This window comes from Strigops habroptila, chromosome 7 (genome assembly GCF_004027225.2).
Source record: "Strigops habroptila isolate Jane chromosome 7, bStrHab1.2.pri, whole genome shotgun sequence".
NCBI lineage: Eukaryota > Metazoa > Chordata > Aves > Psittaciformes > Psittacidae > Strigops > Strigops habroptila.
Genome location: NC_044283.2, coordinates 54,065,644 through 54,083,939, shown reverse-complemented (window position 1 = coordinate 54,083,939; position 18,296 = coordinate 54,065,644). Strand labels below are relative to the sequence as shown.

At 41.3% G+C, this 18,296-nt stretch overlaps 1 protein-coding gene across 4 annotated transcripts in view; it reads right to left on the bottom strand.

Annotated features, from left to right (window-relative positions):
• Positions 1–17,240, bottom strand: part of SGMS2 (sphingomyelin synthase 2) — a 35,646-nt gene extending 18,406 nt beyond the window's left edge. The window contains exon 1 of one of the 4 annotated variants that reach the window (XM_030492724.1): positions 17,187–17,240. The gene's annotated coding sequence lies outside the window, so the exon portion shown is untranslated. Of the gene's footprint in view, positions 1–12,759; positions 13,505–17,186 lie in introns of those variants that run through there. The other 3 variants (XM_030492722.1, XM_030492721.1, XM_030492723.1) reach the window with 3 other exon arrangements.
• Positions 17,241–18,296: the final 1,056 nt, after the last annotated feature.

Here is an 18,296-nt window from a genome sequence, read left to right as displayed (position 1 = left end):
TTAAGCACTACACAGCTAAAACTGTTAAAAAGAAGTCATCACAATCTAAGCTTCCAATGCAGTCCCAAGGTCTTCCTTAAACTTGTTCAAGTGTTCTATTAGCTCAAGATTTTCTATTAATAGAAGAAAATACTTTCCACATTATGCTGACAAGAAAAAACATTTCCTTTTTTATTATTTAATTAATCAGGGAAACCGGCATTGTTTAGCTTTAAATACTAAACATTTAAGTACTATGCACTTCAACACTTCCTTCTTCATTTTTGTTTCTGCCACAGACTGACAAACAGAACACATTTCCTTAGTATTATCTCTTCTCTGGCCTGGCACGCTATCTCCTCACAACACTGGGTATCATTGTTAAAGGAAATTTCAAGAGGATGGTTAATGGTGGGACAGCAGTATAAAATTATAAATAGCATCCAAATTCTTTCGGTAAAAATCTTTCCCAGGCATTTTGCAATTTCTATTTGAGCCTCACCATACAGGTCAGAAGAGGCTGAGAACACTATTAATGTGTTTTTACTGCCCCTCACAGAGCTACTGTTTACCTCTGTACCTAAGCATCGCCAAAATAATTCAAACCTCTCCATTAATTTCCTTCTAAACTGCAGCCTTTGGTAAGTATTTCCAATCCTTTAGCATTTAACAACCCTGCATTGAACACCACTGCAATAACAAAATCTTTTTATACCTAGCCTCTCAGGAGGCTTTTACCATTCACAACAACCCTTTCATTTATTTTCCTCCTCAGCTAAGAGTTTGAGAAGTGTATTGCTTTTTAAAAGCTTTTAAAAAGGATTTAAAGAACTAAGTTAGAAAGGATTTGAAGAACAAAAGTTAGTGATGCTCATCCCAAATTCCTATTTCGTAAAATAGAAAGAATAAAAATATTCCTGCAAGCCAACAGCCTTCAGCATTGCTCCTAGAAAAGCCATTATTGGAGTCTCTTACTGTAGCATTAGACAACTGCTTTGGAACATCTACATCTAGTCCATGCACGCACAGCTTGACTAAAAAGGTATAAATGAAATTAATAGCCTAATAACTGGAGTTACACTGATCTTATGCTACCAATTGGTAAAGTCTGGTGTGAAAGTATTGAGGTTACTCTGAATCTGTAAAGAATGCTGTTATAATACACTGTATCGCATATCTCAAGTAGCAACTTCCGCTCTGTAAGCTACCCGTTATGCCCAAGGGAAGCTTCTAGCCATCATGAACCTGTTATCTTTAGAAGTATAGGAAAGTAAACGATCACTCAAACTCATTGAGCATGAATGTGAAGTGGAAACACAAGCTGGCCAATCGAACTGCTTGTTAAATGGCATTCCTATCAGTTGCACAGTGTGCTGCAGCTGAATATTGTTTATTTTCCATTTCTTTGTTTAAAGACTTGAACAGTAACATTACTATCATTTTAAATTTTGAGTGATAACACTATTTCCACAGCAAAAAAAAATATAAGATGGAACCCAAGTCCAGTTCTGACATTTGTCTTACTGTCTATGAGAAAAATCTATGAGAAATTGGGGAAGGGAGAAAAGAATGTGTGATCAAACGTTTCAGAAAGGACATTTGGAAAAAGTTATTTCCAAATATATTTCATAGTTCTTGGTCACATTTCCATGAGAAGTCCTAGAGCTCTAATACTGCTTTCTAAATAAAGCATTTTATAAAAATGATTCAGAAAGCATTTGTAAGCATTCTTAGCCCATGTCCAGCCAGACATCTATATATACACTGATTTGGGAGAGGAAAAGGAGGACATAGAGGTGTTATGTAGACTAACTGAAATGTGGAAAGACTAACTGTGAGGTGACAAACAGATTCCGTAAACTGTTCACCCAAAACACACTGCAGCAGCCAGAACTGCAGCTGACAAAACTGTTTAAGAGAATAAAGTCAGTCTCACCCATCTCTAAACTCACCAAGCTCAGCGAATGTTGTGAATGTGTGCTAAGCAACCATGGCATACAGTAAATAAATGGTGAATCAACTCATTCCATGTGATCAGTTACCAAGGTCTAAGGAAAGAACTAAGTGTTCAACTGGAAATAGCGTAATCAGTTTTAAAAGAAGAGAACTCAGTAAAATTAGGGCACAGTAAAAATCATTATTCCGGTCTACCAACTGGTGTCTTCTCATGAAGGACACCTGATTACATATTCCTGCTCCTGCTGTAAGAGAATTATTGCCCAGAGCAGAACTTGGAAGCTATACACAATAGTGGCTTAGACTTCAAGAGCTTTCATCAACACCGCACTACAGCAATCCAGCCCACCTGTTAAGGTACCTACTGTGCTAAACACAGGCCAGCACAAGGGCTTGCAAAATCTAGCCTCTGCTAAAATCAGCTGTTCCAGGAACTGCTGTGGCATGGCTGTTTCACAGCTAGAGCCATTGCACATGCCTCTGCTGTTAACTACTCTCCTCAGGAAAAGTATCATCTTGCCAGGAGCAGGACAGTCCATCCAAGTATCAGTGGCTCCAACATCATCCTAAGATCACATCTATTCCAGAGAGACGGCAAAGGGCATGAAGGGAAGTCTCATAGGGACTTAATCTAGAAGGTCAGCCATGCCAGTTTCACTTGATAGTCACGACTTTAACCATGCCTTGCATGACAGACATTGTCAAATACGAAACACCTCCACAGTGGCGATCACAGCACTGCAGAGGAGACACACAAAAGCCCTCTAGACTAATGCAAACCCATTAGGAAGAAAACAGAAGACCTGTGTACATTAGACCACAACCCTACCACCTGAGTCATACTAAGATGTTAATGACAGCTGGGACAGCCCAAGAAGATGGCCCGAAACATTTGTCACTAATCCCAGCTCATGCAATTTCTTCAAATTGATTTATCAAGACAAGACACAAAGATGGGGCTGGTTCAGGACTTGCCGTACAAGCTGCTGCCCAGAGGAGCATCTTTTATTTAGCTGGAACCAGAAGTCAAAGCTGGGACACCAGCAAATTCCACTCTGTGTTAAGCTGCTCCCTCCCCTCATTGCAGCAGTAGAGTTAGTTCATGCAAACAGTCCAGGCCATGCAATTTTACCTGATATTACAGGTTAATACAAATTGAGTTAGAATTTCATAGTTCAGGTTTTCCAGAAAGCAGGATCATTGCCCTACAGCAGATGTATTATACCTTCCTAAAACTTCCCATCATTCAAAATCTCACTCAAGACAAAGAACACACAAGAAACAGGTTTTCTACATAGTACTGTTGGCATTTCAGCAGACTGGGAAACAAGTAAGCCCAAAAATCATGTCCAGCCTCTGAGCAAATCAGATTTTCTTTTGTTTAATATAACGCACATGATGAACTGCCTTAAATTATTGAATACTCAAACGTGTGGGTCATAAGCCAGAGTGTCACATCGTTTGACTAAAGACATCTTCCAAAGCCAAAAATGTTTCTTCCTATATTACAATGACAGCTATACAAACACTCAAGAAAGTTGTATCATTTTCAACTCTGCAACAGTTCAATTCCAACAGAGTAATTAACTACCCCAGTCTTAAAAGGACTATTCAGAGAAAGCTCTCAGCTTCCCAAAGCTTCCACCAGTCTGACAGCAAGATTTATGAAACTTATTTGAACTAATTGAAACCTGTTAAACACTACTTCTACAGGGCAACAGCACAAGATCTGTGACGGCACAAGCTGTGGTCTCTTACTCTACAAGGAATCAGTCAGGGCAGTCACCTGAAGAGCCCAGGGTCAGAATTTGTAGTAAAATTTCTTAAGCATGTTCAGACACCAGAACACTGAATATTCCCACACACGTATTGAGACACTTTTCAGAAAGTTTCCACTAATTCTCAACATTTGAGCTGAAGTCTAGACTTCACAGCAGGCAAAGTTAAAAAACAACCAACCACAAATCAAAACAAAACAAAAACCAAAACAAAACCAAAACAAAACAAAAAAAAAAAAAAACCAAACCAAACCAACCCTACAAAACAAACAAATAAAAAAATCTAGGTAACAGATACTATTCATATAGTTTAGCTATATGAACCAATTTTACCACACATACAGGAAGCAGAATAACACCAGACAAAAGGGAGCTCACACACATACATACTTTCTCTAAAGTACTAACTGTTAGGTAAGAGGCTGTATGTTGTCTGACATACCAGTGTGAAGATCCCTTTGAAATACAGCTTGATTATGTGGAAACATACCTCAAGGGCATTCACTCTATAGGTGCTGCCTGGCTAAGAGGTAACCACAGACAAAAACGTCTCCTCAGACAAGGCTAGACTTAGATTATATCAGGCTGTATATTAAACATTAGGCCAAAACTGATTAACCAGTTGCAATGGTTCCTGAGATGTCCTCAGGAATAAGGTCCTGTTGAGCTAAGGTATAGGTCAATTCATGAGTACTTCTGGCCTACATGCCTTCAGCACCACAAAAGGACTTGTGTCAGGTGAAGCATTTCAATCTGTTCCCTCAGAATAAGTCTGACCTTTGCTCTTAACGAGTTTATATCAAAGATGGTGAGATTTAGCAGAGAAACAAGCAGCAGCCACTTCATAGTTCAAATAATGCCCAGGAAATTCTAAACTAAGAAAGTGGAGACATTTTCTAGATGTACACATACTTCCAATTCACATATCCGGAATTATGAAGTGACACAGCACTGAGGAGGGGAGGGGGAAAGGAAGCAGAGGCTGTCTTTGCTCTTTAGCTCAACCTCTGAAGTGTCCTAGACCTAGAGGACTCATGAAAAGAGGGTAGGAGAGGTGTAGAAACACTTCTCTTAAACAGTCATAACAAGGCAATAAAGTAATCCTAAGTAAAAACACATTTTCTATCCACTAAGACTGTTTTTTTTACTCCATTGAATCACACTATTACAAGTATACAACAACAAAAATACTGTGTCCTGCAGTAAACAGTCCTTTGGTGAAAGGAGAAAGGCTTGTAACCAGTTTCTAATTGAAAACACTATAGAATATTGCTAAAAATGTATGTGTAAGTACATTTTTCATGTTCCATTATCAGCTATGGGCGACCATATCATAAGCTATGTAATACCAGTCTAACATCTGCTGAGTAATACAAAGCATTAAAATCGGAGTAAGCATTTTCATAATAGTAGGTATTACGGAAGATTAATCAATATAGCAGTTCTTTGATCAAATTATGTGAGGCCTAAGTACAATACTCCTCTTGCAGTTGTCCTTGTAAGTGCAATACAGACTTTGATAACGAACAACCTCTTCCGCATATTCCATGCATCGCAGCCAAATTTGACTAAACTGTGCTGCCTTAAACACGCATTCTAGAAAGGCTCGCAGTGCTAAAAAATTTTGTGTTTGATTTCACTACAACAGGATGCAAAGGAAGAATAGGAAGAAAGCACACACACATGCACGCTCTTAAGGTAGGTAAAGTAAAAGAACATAGTTCTAGTGCTTGCAGTTAATGCATCACAGTAGGACAGATTCCTCCTGCTTCCTGCAACTCTTCTCTGCACTCCAGGCCTTTAAGTGGGAATTGCATCCCATTATAACTTCAGTCATTCAGCACTGAGCTCCTCAAATGTAAGAGAGCTAGAGTTCAGTCCAAACCCTATGATATTGAAGTGGTTATTTTAAGCTTTCTCTAAGTCCAAATTAACAAAAAAAAAAAAACCAAAAAACAAAAAACCAAAAAAACCACACCACCCACAAAAAAGACCCAAAAGACCAAAAAACCAAAACAAACCACCAAAAAAAACCCCCCAAAAAAATAAAACCAAAAAACCCACAACAACAAACAAAAACAAATCAGAAAACATTTATGGGAACATTGATCCTACAGACTAAAACTAAGCCAGGCAGCTACTTACCTGATTCAGATTGGCCAATGACTAGAAAGCAGTGTACACAGAAAAGTATAAACTGCCTGCAATCTGTACAATTATGCTTTTTAAAAAAAAAGTTACATTACATATCAATGAAAAATACTTTCAGACAAGAAGTGTAGTTATTCAGATTTTCGTTAGAGGTGAAAATTTCTTTAGCTCAACTACTATGGTTTTGATATTTGACAGGCTTTGTGCCTTGCACCATGGTCAGTCAGCTGACATGTATTTCATCCACCTTTCTAGCTTTTAAAAGTCAGTACAAGCTACTGACTTCTACCACAGGCATACACATTATTCCACCCTATTTTACATAGACTAGTTGTTCTACACAGAAGAAATGACTGCTTATCAGAATACTCACGCCTGCTTGTGTATATGAAAATAGCTTAGCCAATTTTAAGAACTGCACAGAGAAAGCTAATGACCATGGTTACCACAAAAAAAAAAAGGGAAAAAATCCTAAGCTATCCTCGGTGGAGCAAGCTTGTCATTCAGCTATACAGCATGTGTAGATTCAGTTTCATGGTGGTAAGTACTATTAAGATGAAGCGTTTTAAATAGTGTCTGCAAATTCAGGACACAGTCACTGCAGCAGACAGAAGTTTAAATCTGTGACACTCAACTCCTCAGAAAATTGTCTTCATATTAACTTCCAAATTTGCTATGGCACCTTAGAAGGAGCAAAGCATTTAATACTTCTTGCTTCAGAGCCAAACAGGATACCACAGCCCTTCCTCTCAAGACTAAGTCCATCATGGAAGTTAATATATTTCTAGGAAAACAAAACCACTGAAAATAGCTGGTTTTCTATTTTAGTGCATGATCATTTTTAATAGTCAATATAGGATTTAAACTGTTCGTCAATCTTCTTTTTCACAGAATGGAAAGAAACACAACTTCACTTTGGAGTACCACCTTTAGCTTTAGGACATGTTTTCCAAATCAGTAGTGTTGTCAGTTTTTCGCAAAAAATTTCAAAATCACTTCCTATAGCGGTGTACAAAATATACATATGTAGTGAAACAAAACAATTACCTGAAAACAGCAGACCCAGCATCTGTATTTCAATAACTGCAGCTGAGCAAGTGTCTTAAGCTGTCCTTGTTACATACTAAGTAGAGCCAAGTTTTGTGCTCATGGGCATCTACAAGACCAAGGTAGAATGCCAGAAGAAAGAATGAACACTTGTCAAGTGACACAATCAAAATGGTATATAAAATCAGAATGAAACCAGATGCTTCTGAGAGTTGCACTGTAAGGAATTCTTAGATAACATCCTTACAGATTAGTACAGTATTATGAAAATAGGGAAAACCACAAGCTTTAGTAGGAACTTTGTCAGGCTCCTAATACATGGGAACTGAAAGTAAAAGAAGTTAACTTTTTAAGAAACAATATATTGATAACTATTTCAGGAGTGCATAGAAGTGAAGTCACCAGAAAAACTAGTAAGTACAAACTAATCCAAAGCAGATCCATAAAGCAATTCATTTCTCTCAACATTAAGCAAACAAACCAGAAATAAAAAATTGCCTTTAAAATTTCAGTATAAATGCTTTTGGGTTTATATTGAAATTGTAATACATAAATTTGATCAAGAATAACTGGCAGAGGATGAAACAAGAGAATTCTATACTAAGCATGTTTTTAGGACTATTAAGACAGTAACACAGCATTGCAGTTTTTAAAATGTCCTTCTGAGGCAGTGGCAGTGATGGGAACAGTTTGCTTCAGTACAGTCTGTGTTCAGTCTCAAACCAAGACCTGGGCAGTGGTATCTGGCACCCTTATAAAGCTTCTACAAATAGCAAGTGCCATTGCCCATTTACAAGGTTGATGTGGGGAAGTGAAAAAAAAAAAAAATAAAAAAATAAAAACCAAAACCAAAAAAACACACCCCCCCCCCCCAAAAACCAGATGAGCTGTATTTACTGTAGAAATGTATTAGAACTCTCAAGCTACAGGATTACATCATGCCCTCCATATGAAAGACAGAATTAACAACCATGAGGCATGACTTTCTCTGTTGCTGTTTCCCTTTAATAATTATGTCACCTAAATAAGGAGACTGTCTCCGTATTTAGGTCTGCTCCACTAACCAACTGTCTAGCACTAGAGCAAACATAAGCAGGAACTTGGGTGTGCGCATAAGTAAACATTTTGTCACTGTTAAGTACATTTCACATAACTGAAACTAATTGTGAGAAGTCATTCATCACTCATCACTCAACAGTTTAAAATCTTAGGAGGTGAAACAGAATAAAAGCTCTAAAAAAGAGAAAAATGAAGAAATGCAAACATTTCATCAGGAAAAAAACAATCAGTGAGAGCAGGTGACTTCTTACTAAAGGACTTTTACAGATACAAGTGTTCTATTAAAGATATACTGGGGAGGTAACATATGCCAAAACACTTGCAGTAACAGTTCAAGACAGGAAAACCATTACCTTTTTCTTAAGGCTTTAAGCTAGGTCTTACAGGATCCAGATTCTAGACAGGTTCTGCCAGAGGCTTGTTCTTTGAGGCTGGACAGATTCCTGCACTCTGATAGAGTTACAATCTCCCACTTATTTTACAGTTAACCAAGATTTTAAAAACAAATCAACCAACCAAATTTAAATTCTAGTATTAGAGGCGTGAACACCAGAGATCTATGATTAAACAAGAAAAAACCTCCCATAAGTTGCACCCTTACAAATGCAAACTCCAGTAACTTTTGCTAGTTTGCCATATGAACTTGCATGAAGATAAAAACTGAATACTAGTATGATTTAACCCAATTAGTACTTAAAACTTCACCTGTGAACATTTGAGTTCACGGTAGTAGCAATACTGACCTGGGCCTAAGATATTGGAGATGCGTAACTTTATATGGGACACACTGATTTATGACAAAAAACAGGTAAACCTGCCTCTGAAACATCGTATTTCACTAAGAACATTACTAACTGCCTGGGGAGCTTCTGAAAACCAGTGATTAAAAAAAACCCTGCAAGCAGTTTGTAAATTCTCAGGTGGCGGATTAGAATGAACGGCTTAAGTGTATTTAGCTTCCTGGTTTTGTTTTGTTCAATCTGTTCAATTTCTTTCAGAACATCCATCTCTTTCACCATCAAAGTAACATTACTATAACTGAAGATATACAATCAATCATTATTTGTACTCCAAACTATTAAGTTTCAGCCATGAAATGCTTACATCTTGTCTAAGAAACTGAACTGAACTCTACACAGTCCATTTAAGATTCCAGATTACTGTTATATCAAAAATAGTCCTGAATTAACTTAAAAAGTTAGCCATTCTTAAGCAAAAAATGTCCATAAATTCTCTCCATCACTTCAGCTTAAATCACCCAGATTAATCTGATGCAACTTTCCAAAACATTCAGTGCTGCACCCAAAAGACTCAGCATCTCTCCTGAAGAAAAAGCAGGTGTACAACCCTAGTCTGCTTTGCATCAGTAACCACACATGCACAAAACCACTGCAAATCTTAGCGTGAAGCTTATAACGCTGCACAGGATTCTAGTAAGATTCAGTCAAGGAAATCTGAATATACAAAGAAACAGAAGACTACAGAAGGGAGCAGCAAGAAATTAGCTCTAAAATCCAGGAATAATAAGACACTGCTTTGTGCAGCGGCAAAGCTCACCTTTTGGAAGCCTCACAGTTCCACGCAACTGTGATAGCAACAACTTAGTTTTGGTTTATGAAGCTTATAAAGAAAAAAAAAAGAAAAAAAAAAAAAAACCTCCCACACAACCAAAAAAACAAAACACAAGTGTGATATCCTTGAAACTTAAATATGGCAGTTGCAAATTAACCTACATAAACTGAGGAAGGTAATGAAAGCAAGATACCTGCTGTTTTGGTCAGGTACCTTCAAGTGAACAAGATGTTCTCCTTTTCTAGAGTTACACATCTGAGAAAAAAAGTATTTTATCTGGAAAATTAAATAGTTAAATATTGAATATGTGCTTTGTTACTATAAAACTCTCTTGTCAGAGTGAATGCAATTAAGTTTTCCTGAGTAAAATCATGCTCAAGAATTATTTTCTTTGAGGATTTAGACCTGAAAACTGTTGTTAAGAACCATTTTATTTGCAATAATTAACTCAACAGCTTCACATACTCTGACAAACTATTTTAGTTTCTTCACCCATACAGATTAGACTTCAATATTTCTTAATGCCAGACTACAAAGAACAAGAGGACCCATACTTGACACCGCACATATTGAAAGGGACCTAACACACTGAAAGGCAGGAAGTTTTACTCAGCAACCACAAGCATGACCTCAAGGAACAGTAGGCCCCTTCTATTACAGATACTACATATACATTAGCTGGAGGGTAAGTAACAGGTTTTCCTGAAGCTTGGTTCTAGTACACAGTTTAGTCCTATTAAAACTAACTACATTGCTAAGAAGTACTTTATTCTTTGTACATACACATATCTCCACGCAAGAGCTATTCTGGGGTACACAGTGGTAAGCAAGTCTCCTCAAACAGAAGACACTTGCAGTTATTATAAGTTCTACAGCCACACTAGAACAATCAGATTCAGTATAGTTAAGAAATATCTTTCAAACTGGTGCAGAACAGACAAGACAGAGCTATCTGTGTTCCATAAAACTTTCCCCATCCGCAGCTCTTAAGGTCTTCAGCATCTGCTGGGACAGCGGTGCCTGGACGCCTGACATTCTTAGCATCCGCAGCATCTTTGGGGACAGTGGTGTCCATGGTACAAACAATTCTCCCAGCAGACAGACAGAGATCTCTGAAGACAGTAGACCTAGTGTTACATTAATCTTCCCAGCATCTGTTCAGACTACTGCAATACCATATCCATGCTAAATAAAATGTCACAGCATCTGTATTGTCCACTCCCCACAAATAGTATCAAAGAACATTGCAGGCCACCAGCCCATCAAAATTAGAAAAAAATTCAAACAGAAGATGTATGCTGCATCTTCAAAGTCCATTTTTATACTAGGAAAATCAAGTGTGATGAGACATTTCCTTAAAAACCTTCTTTCACATTCCCTGATTCTTAAGAAAAACTACTCTTTTTTAAATCCATCACTTGTTTTGATATTATTTTGTTAATCCTTAAAAATCAAAACACCATTTTCCAGTCTTGTATTCATACTTGTATTTGGTATACTAGTACACTGTAAGTAAAGAATTCTCTGGTTTTTAGAATAAAAAATACTTAAGTCTCTTATTCAGCTCTCCCAGAGACAGGGAGATATGTGGGGGTGGGGCTTGTTTCTTCTCCCCCCCTCCCCCCATTGAAAAGGAAACATAAAGTTTTCCACAATACTGCATCCATAATATAATACTCCTGATGACTACATGGAACATTAAGTTTTGAGTTCAGAAGAAAACAAGTTTATGAAAACAAGACTGTTAAGCCCTATCATTTGTGTGTCTTACAGTATCAGAATCAAAGGAAGCTTTTATGACCCAGGAAAACAGATGCTCATCGACATGTCAACCATGGCTCAGTATTTAAAATTTAGGAACACATAAAGTCATTCTAGATTCAGATAACCAACTGAAGAGTAGAAGGGAAAAAATAAATAAATAAATAAATAAATAAATAATCCACCTTTGCTCTCTTCAAGTTCTCATTTCTCCATTGTGTAAGTTTACTTCAAGGACAGTTCAGAAACCAATCCCATTTTGGGCCTTTATCTACATACTATTGTCATCACCTTACAATTTCACCTGAACTTTCCCCACCACCACCATTTTGATTTGTCCAAATACCCCCTGTGACTGCACTTACTACATAGGGTATACTTGAATATTTTCCTGAAGGACAGAGACAAAAGCATATGTTTCTCTAAAATCTGACACGGATTATAAGTTTTACTGAAAAGCATTGTAAATCCTACCCAAAAGGAAAAAGAATAAGAATGGAAGCAAGCACATTGACCTTTCTAGGAAATTAAGCCCTACGTCATTTAAGTTAGGTTAAAATAAGGAAGTTATTGGTTTCACAGAGAGGTATCTAAGCCTATACAGTCTCCAAAAACTTGCCCTGTCAAATAACAACACACATAAGCAACTACATTAAGCTTAATTTAAAAACAGACTGGTTTTAGATAAACCATTTAATAAACATAACTTGAAGCTTGCCAAAACTCCTGTAAGGCCCACTGTCTCAGAATACACCATGCACCTGCTCAAGTTTAGCTAATACCACTATGGAACCATTCACCTATATAATTGAGTATAAATTAACAGCTGTTAAGTGGTTTGAGGATAAACAGATACATGGTTTTCTAAGGCCTTCAAAAAAGAATCAAATAAAAAGATCTGAAACAGATTACACTGAACAACAAATAGCCTACACTATATTCCAGGAGTTTTATTATCTTGCCAGAAAATTAATCATTAACTACTTTTCACAAGGATTTTGAGCTAAAATTACACAAGAAACCATACAATGTTAATAGAAAAGCACTCTGTCACTAAGTCAAGAAGTTTAGTTCAGCTGCACTTCAGGAAGTTTAAGAGTTGCTTCAACAGAGTAGACATACAGCAACAAAATAAACCCCAAACAAACCGTATAGCAACGCACCTTTACACCACCATTATGATCCTTACACTAACCCTTCATCTTCCTAAGCTAGAATCAGGCATTTTGAAGTCCCCTCCTGTTCAGCTAAGCACGTTGTACTGCTCTAAGTGATATGTATACACACACTGCCCACCTCACGAGCATACAATTTCACAAGTAAACTAAGTATGTTCCATGCATTGCGTATTTGCAAGAGAAATCAAAACAGCAGGTGCCCTCCCTAGTTGGGGGGGGGGGGGGGGGGGCTCTTCAGCAGTAGAATTAAGACGATTTTACAGGTAAAACATACATACTCTAGAAACGGAAGAGACCGCAAATGTAGGACTGCTCTTCCCAGTCTCTGTCCGGTTCTCACGTAGAGGTCTTCTGTGAAGGAAGTTCTCCAGGTGCGTACCTGTGGTACGCCGTGCCGTTTAATCCACCTGTGCCATTCCCAACTTACCTACTCAGCTGTACACACAAAAGCTTGCACTGCTGGCACTTCCTCCTCTAAAGGCGGCTGGAAACCGTTTCTGGAGCCTCGGGGCTCTTAGGTTTGAGCTTTGCAGTTCCTTATGGCCAGACACTCCCACCGCTGAGGTAGCAGCACGCAGAAGCAGCTAGAAAGTTTGCCACAATCTGTACCTTCCCCTGCCCTGCGCTGGCTCCTCTCTCAGACTCTTCTCCTTCCTGGCGAAGGGGACTGGCGTTAAGGGCGTCAGCGGCGGCGACACTCCCCGCAGAGGTCTCCCTCAGCAGCGGCCGGGCCGGCGGCGCTCCGGGGCGGGGAGCGGGGGTCGCGGGGGGCCGCGCTCGCTCGGCGCTGCCGTGTTTATCGCCGGCCTCATGCTGGCCGCGCGAGCCGCGCTCCGCCCTGACATCATTCATTCTCCTGCACGCGCACCCGCCCACTCCATTTCCAAGCCGTGACTCACCCCGGCGCTGCTGCCAGTCACGGGCAGGGCTAGAAAAACCGGCGGCACCAGGGCCGGGGCCCGCACCGGGACCCAGGCCCCGCCCGCCCGACGGGAAAGGTGCCGGCTGCCGAGGAGGCGCGGACCAGCCCGCTCCCCGCTCTGCGCGCGCGCTCTGCCCGCCGCCAGCCTCCTCCCGGCGCTGCCGAGCCGTCTTAACCGCGCCGGGCACGGCACCGCCTCCGGGGAACGCGAGGTCTTGGCAGATGCGGGGATGCCGGTGCCCCTCCACGGCCTCCCTGCCTGCCCGGATCCCCTCTGCCGTGCCTACGGCCGCCGCCTCCTCAACCACTAATGCCTGTCCCTGGTGGGCGGCTGCTCCCCGCCCCGCCGCCGCGGGGAAAGGGTTAAGCCAGCTCGCCAAACGGGATACCGACACGAATACTGCGCCCATAAAGCGCTGGTGGAGAGATAAGAGCTGCCCTCTCGGAGCCAGCTCGGCGTCAGAGGCGCGGTTCCCGCAGCGGAGGAGGTGCCCGGGGCCGCAGCCAGCTCCGAGCAGGGGAAGGCTTCCCGGTTTGTCCAGGGGATATAAGTTCCCGAACCCTGTCCTCAAATGCAGGATGAGTCACCGAAACCTCTGCTGTGTGCATGGGGTTTTGGGGTGTGTGAGGGTAGGGTTTTCCTCCCTCTCTAGGTAGAAGTTCCCCATCATTACGTAGCAACCAGATTGCGTTGGGAGTCTTCCAGTGTAACAAGCACACGTGATCGGCGGGGGTGGGGGGTAACGAGGTGTCGGCTCCCGCACACCGAGCGAAGGCTCGGAGCTGGCCCTGCCGGCCCGCACCTGTCCCCCCGCACGGCGTCACAGCCCTGCCTGCACGGGCAGCGCCTGACCGGTGTTTGTCACGTCCCTGGAAAGCCCCCTTCGCCCCGCTATTGGCTATTCTGCTGCGGTTGCTCACACTTTGTTTGTGTCCACAAAAGCTTGGGGGAAGGGAAGGGGGAATCTGCTTTATTCCAGCACAGGGTGGAAACATTTTCTGCACTCTCAGAGTTCTGTGGGACGGGGAAGCTCTGCCCGATCCAACACGGACGGGCAGACAGCCGATATACACAGGATGCCAGGTTTTCCCTCCTGCAGGCTCAACACCAACAGCGTTTTATAACCAGGTAAACAACCCAGCCAGATCACTGCTGCTCCTGACGCTTTGTGAGCAGCAGGAGCAGCTCACACACCTGTAGTGCTGAATCAAAGGAGTCTGTTGGAACCTCACAGCATTCCTAGCCGCTAGACCCCAGTTCCTATAATCGGGTAATCCTTTAAAAGTAATGAAAAAAAAAAAAAACCCAGAGGGTCCATGGGCAGGGTATTTGCTTTTAACTGGTTACAGAGACCCATGCACATACTCAATTGCGTACACTTAATCACATGCAAGTTATTTGGGGTTTACTTGAAGATGCTATACAAAGAAGATAATGGCTGACAGTGACAGTTCAAGGGTAGAAATAGTGAAGAGAGTGGGAAAAAAAAAATACCTACATGCAAACATACATATAAATATAGCAAATGCTAAAGGACATGCTCCCTTTTTAATGGGAAAAAAAAGCCATTGAAGAAAGGAGGACTGAAAGAAGGGAAAACTTATTGGCATTCTCCTAAATTATTTAAACAGTCACCTTAAACACTGGCTTTAAATATTATTCTTTGAAGCCACTGCATTTGAGACAGCAAAGAATAACAGTCCACTAGCTCACTCTGTTCAAGGCTAGACTTCACATCCAACTCCACAAGCCCCTCCTCACAGGTGACCTGCTGAAGAAGTGTAGACCTTGGTCACAGAGCTCTCGTTGACCTCAGAGGTGCATCTGTGAAGAGCAGGTTGCGGGAGATGGTCTGTAACCAATTTGGTAACTACCGTTTGCAAGTCTTGCATAGCAACAAACTTTTGAGAGCAAGTGGCATATTTGTGAAGTCACAAAACTTGGCATCTGAATTAGCAGCACATCTCTTGATCATTAAACTAGGTTAACTTCACGAGGTCCTTTTCAGACAGGAATTATGAGGGAAAGGACTTAAGACTTGCAGAATGACGACTTATTTTATGAGAAAAAAAGAAAACTCTCATGCACATACAAAATTCCATGGTGAGACTAACACACAAATCACATTCTCACCTCCCAGGGAGGAGAAAAGAAGAGTTTTGAGAGGAAAAAAGTACTGTTTCTTTCAGCTGGAACAAACCCAGCATCTTTTTCATTACTGTTTATTTTTTCCCCTTTTCATGAGATCAGCAGGGATATTACTGGAAACAGTAATTCTATAAACGCACACAGCCAGCCTGTGCATTAAAATTCTGACTATTTCCAAAGAGGCACCCAAGCAGTTTTCAAAGGCGGCTACCAGCAGAATCCTGCTTAGTTCTGCCATGGGACAGAACTGAAGCTGCAAGATGGGGTTTGGGTGGGGAGGTGGGAAAGCAAGAACCACATAGGAGTTTATAGTTCAGGCTGACTTTACAGCTTATAGACAGAGTAAACAGTAGTACAAAAAAGCCTACTTGTGCTTTTATGGCTTGTCAAGCCATAGCAGACATCTATGCAGAAATTTGATAGGGAAGAACCATGTATCTGTGCTCAGCCTAAGTAGTTTCAGAACTAATGAACTGTATGAGCAGGTGTTCTAATGAGCTCACACATTTTTGTAGCCTCTATTTCAGCTGTGTTATGGAAAGATGAAAACATACATCAGTATTGTATACTGAAGTGTCCCATACTTCCCCATAAGTATGCTCCTGCACAATTCTTCCTTGCTTTTTCTTCAAGTAGGGTATAAATCAGGGTAATCCTGCAGAATACCTCTATAGAGGCCTGACACTATATCCTGTATCCTGGTTCTCACAGCAGCCCTATTATATCTACGAAGGTGCTAGCTGACACTCCTACCTTGAAACTAATGGAGTAACTCCAGAATGATTATTTCCATCCAATTATGAAATAATAAATTCTTTCAGAGGGGAATGGGAGATCAGCCAAATGTACGCAGAAATTCAATTCACAGAGATTCTTCATCAGCATCTTCATCACTTACTAAATGCTTAACAACACCCAACAAACATAAGTTTCACAATGTTGAAATTAGATGAATTTCAGTGATTACATAAATTCTATGACTCCAGCTAATCATTTTAACACCATTAATGTCACTTTTTTTTTTGGCAACTGAACAAGTAGATGAAAAGATAGTCCACACAAAAAAAAAAGTAAGACAAGTTTTCCCATTACTCCTTCATAAGCATCATAATTCAAAAGCACTGCCCTACTATTGCATCATAGAATCAAAGACCACCAGGTTGGAAGGGACCTCAAGGATCATATGGTCCAAAGTAGGACAAAGCATCACCTAGACTAGACGCCCCAGCACCCTGTCCAGCTGCATCTCAAAAGTGTCCAGTGTTGAGGAATCCACCACTGTGTGTTGTAGAAGTTAGTGCCTTAAGAAATCCATCTATAAATCATCGCAGCTAGCGCAACTGCAAGCTCAGCTACTTAGATAGCAAGCCTACCTTAACAAGTCAGTTGAAGCTGAAACCAAATAAATACGCAAAGAACACTACTTACTATAAAGCACTAAGCTGCCAAAGCAAGCACTGCTATGCTGAGCATATAAATTTAGGAGACTGATGAACGCTACCACTCTGTAAGAAGACCCGTGAGCAAAGAGACCCCAGTGAGGCTCACGAAAGACAACCGAACTCGCCCTCGATCCTCCTGAGGGACATCTCCAAGTGAAGTACGCCACCGCCCCCCGGCTGCCCGGGGATTACCTGCGGCCTCCCGCTCCGGCCCGGCGCTCCGCTCCCGTCCTGCCCCGTCCCGACCCGCCCCTGCCGCCCGACTGCCGAGGTGCTGGGGCCGCCCGCCCTCCCCGAGCTTTCAAAGGAGGCGGGAAGCGGCGGCAGGCCAATGGCCGGCCCGGGGCAGACCGACAGACCGCCCCGCACGTGCCTGGCCCGGCCCGGCCGCTGCCCCGGGCGGGTGGCTCGGCTGCCTCCTGACGGGCGGCGGGCGGCCGGGCGGGCCCTCGCGGTCGCGGGCTGTCGTTAGCTGCCGCTGGCTGCCCGGTCAGGGAGGCTGCTCTCCCCTCTGCCCAGCTTGGGACTGCTTGAAGCACCTCTGAAGGGCAGAAGCTTCCCCCACATACTCTCTGCTAATTCCCGAGACTTACAAACCCTGTGATTGTTTCCCATTTGCCTAATCTTCGTACCTCATACAGTTTACATTCCTCAAAAACTGCTGTATTAGCTGTTTTCATAACCAAAAGCTGAGCAGAGATAGTAAATTTTCCAAACTGTTTTTTTTCCAAAGGCTTACATGTTATTGAGAACATCCTTGGATAATTTCAGGAAAAAAATGCTGAAACTCTGTGGAATTTATACTCCCTGCTAAAGCTCATGGGAAAGAGAAGAACTGATTTAGACTACACTGATTTCTTTTTTTTTTTTTTTAACAAAGCAATAACTGAAAACAAACTTTGCATTTTCTGCTCAATATTTCACTTAAATAAGCAGAAAAAGCCATATCATAAATTTATCCTACTTTTTTCCTTTGGATATTATTATAGGGTAGGGTTTGGGGGGGAGGGACAACTGCTTATTTGGTTTTGGTAATGCTTTTAGTATTCAAACTGTATGAAATCAGCCATGCTTCAGAAGCTATGAAATAAGAGAACTGGTTCAGCTTCTTTAAACCAGTTTCCCTTACGACCAAAGCCAAAAATTGATTTTCTATCTAAAAATATATGTATCCAAAATCACTGCCTCCAGCTTTAGAGCCTTCTATACACAAGAGCAGCATTTGAAGAAATGCTTTTCTTGTAGGAAACAAGGCTTCGGAATAAATACTAAGAGTGCAGGTTCTTACTTGACAGAGGGTGT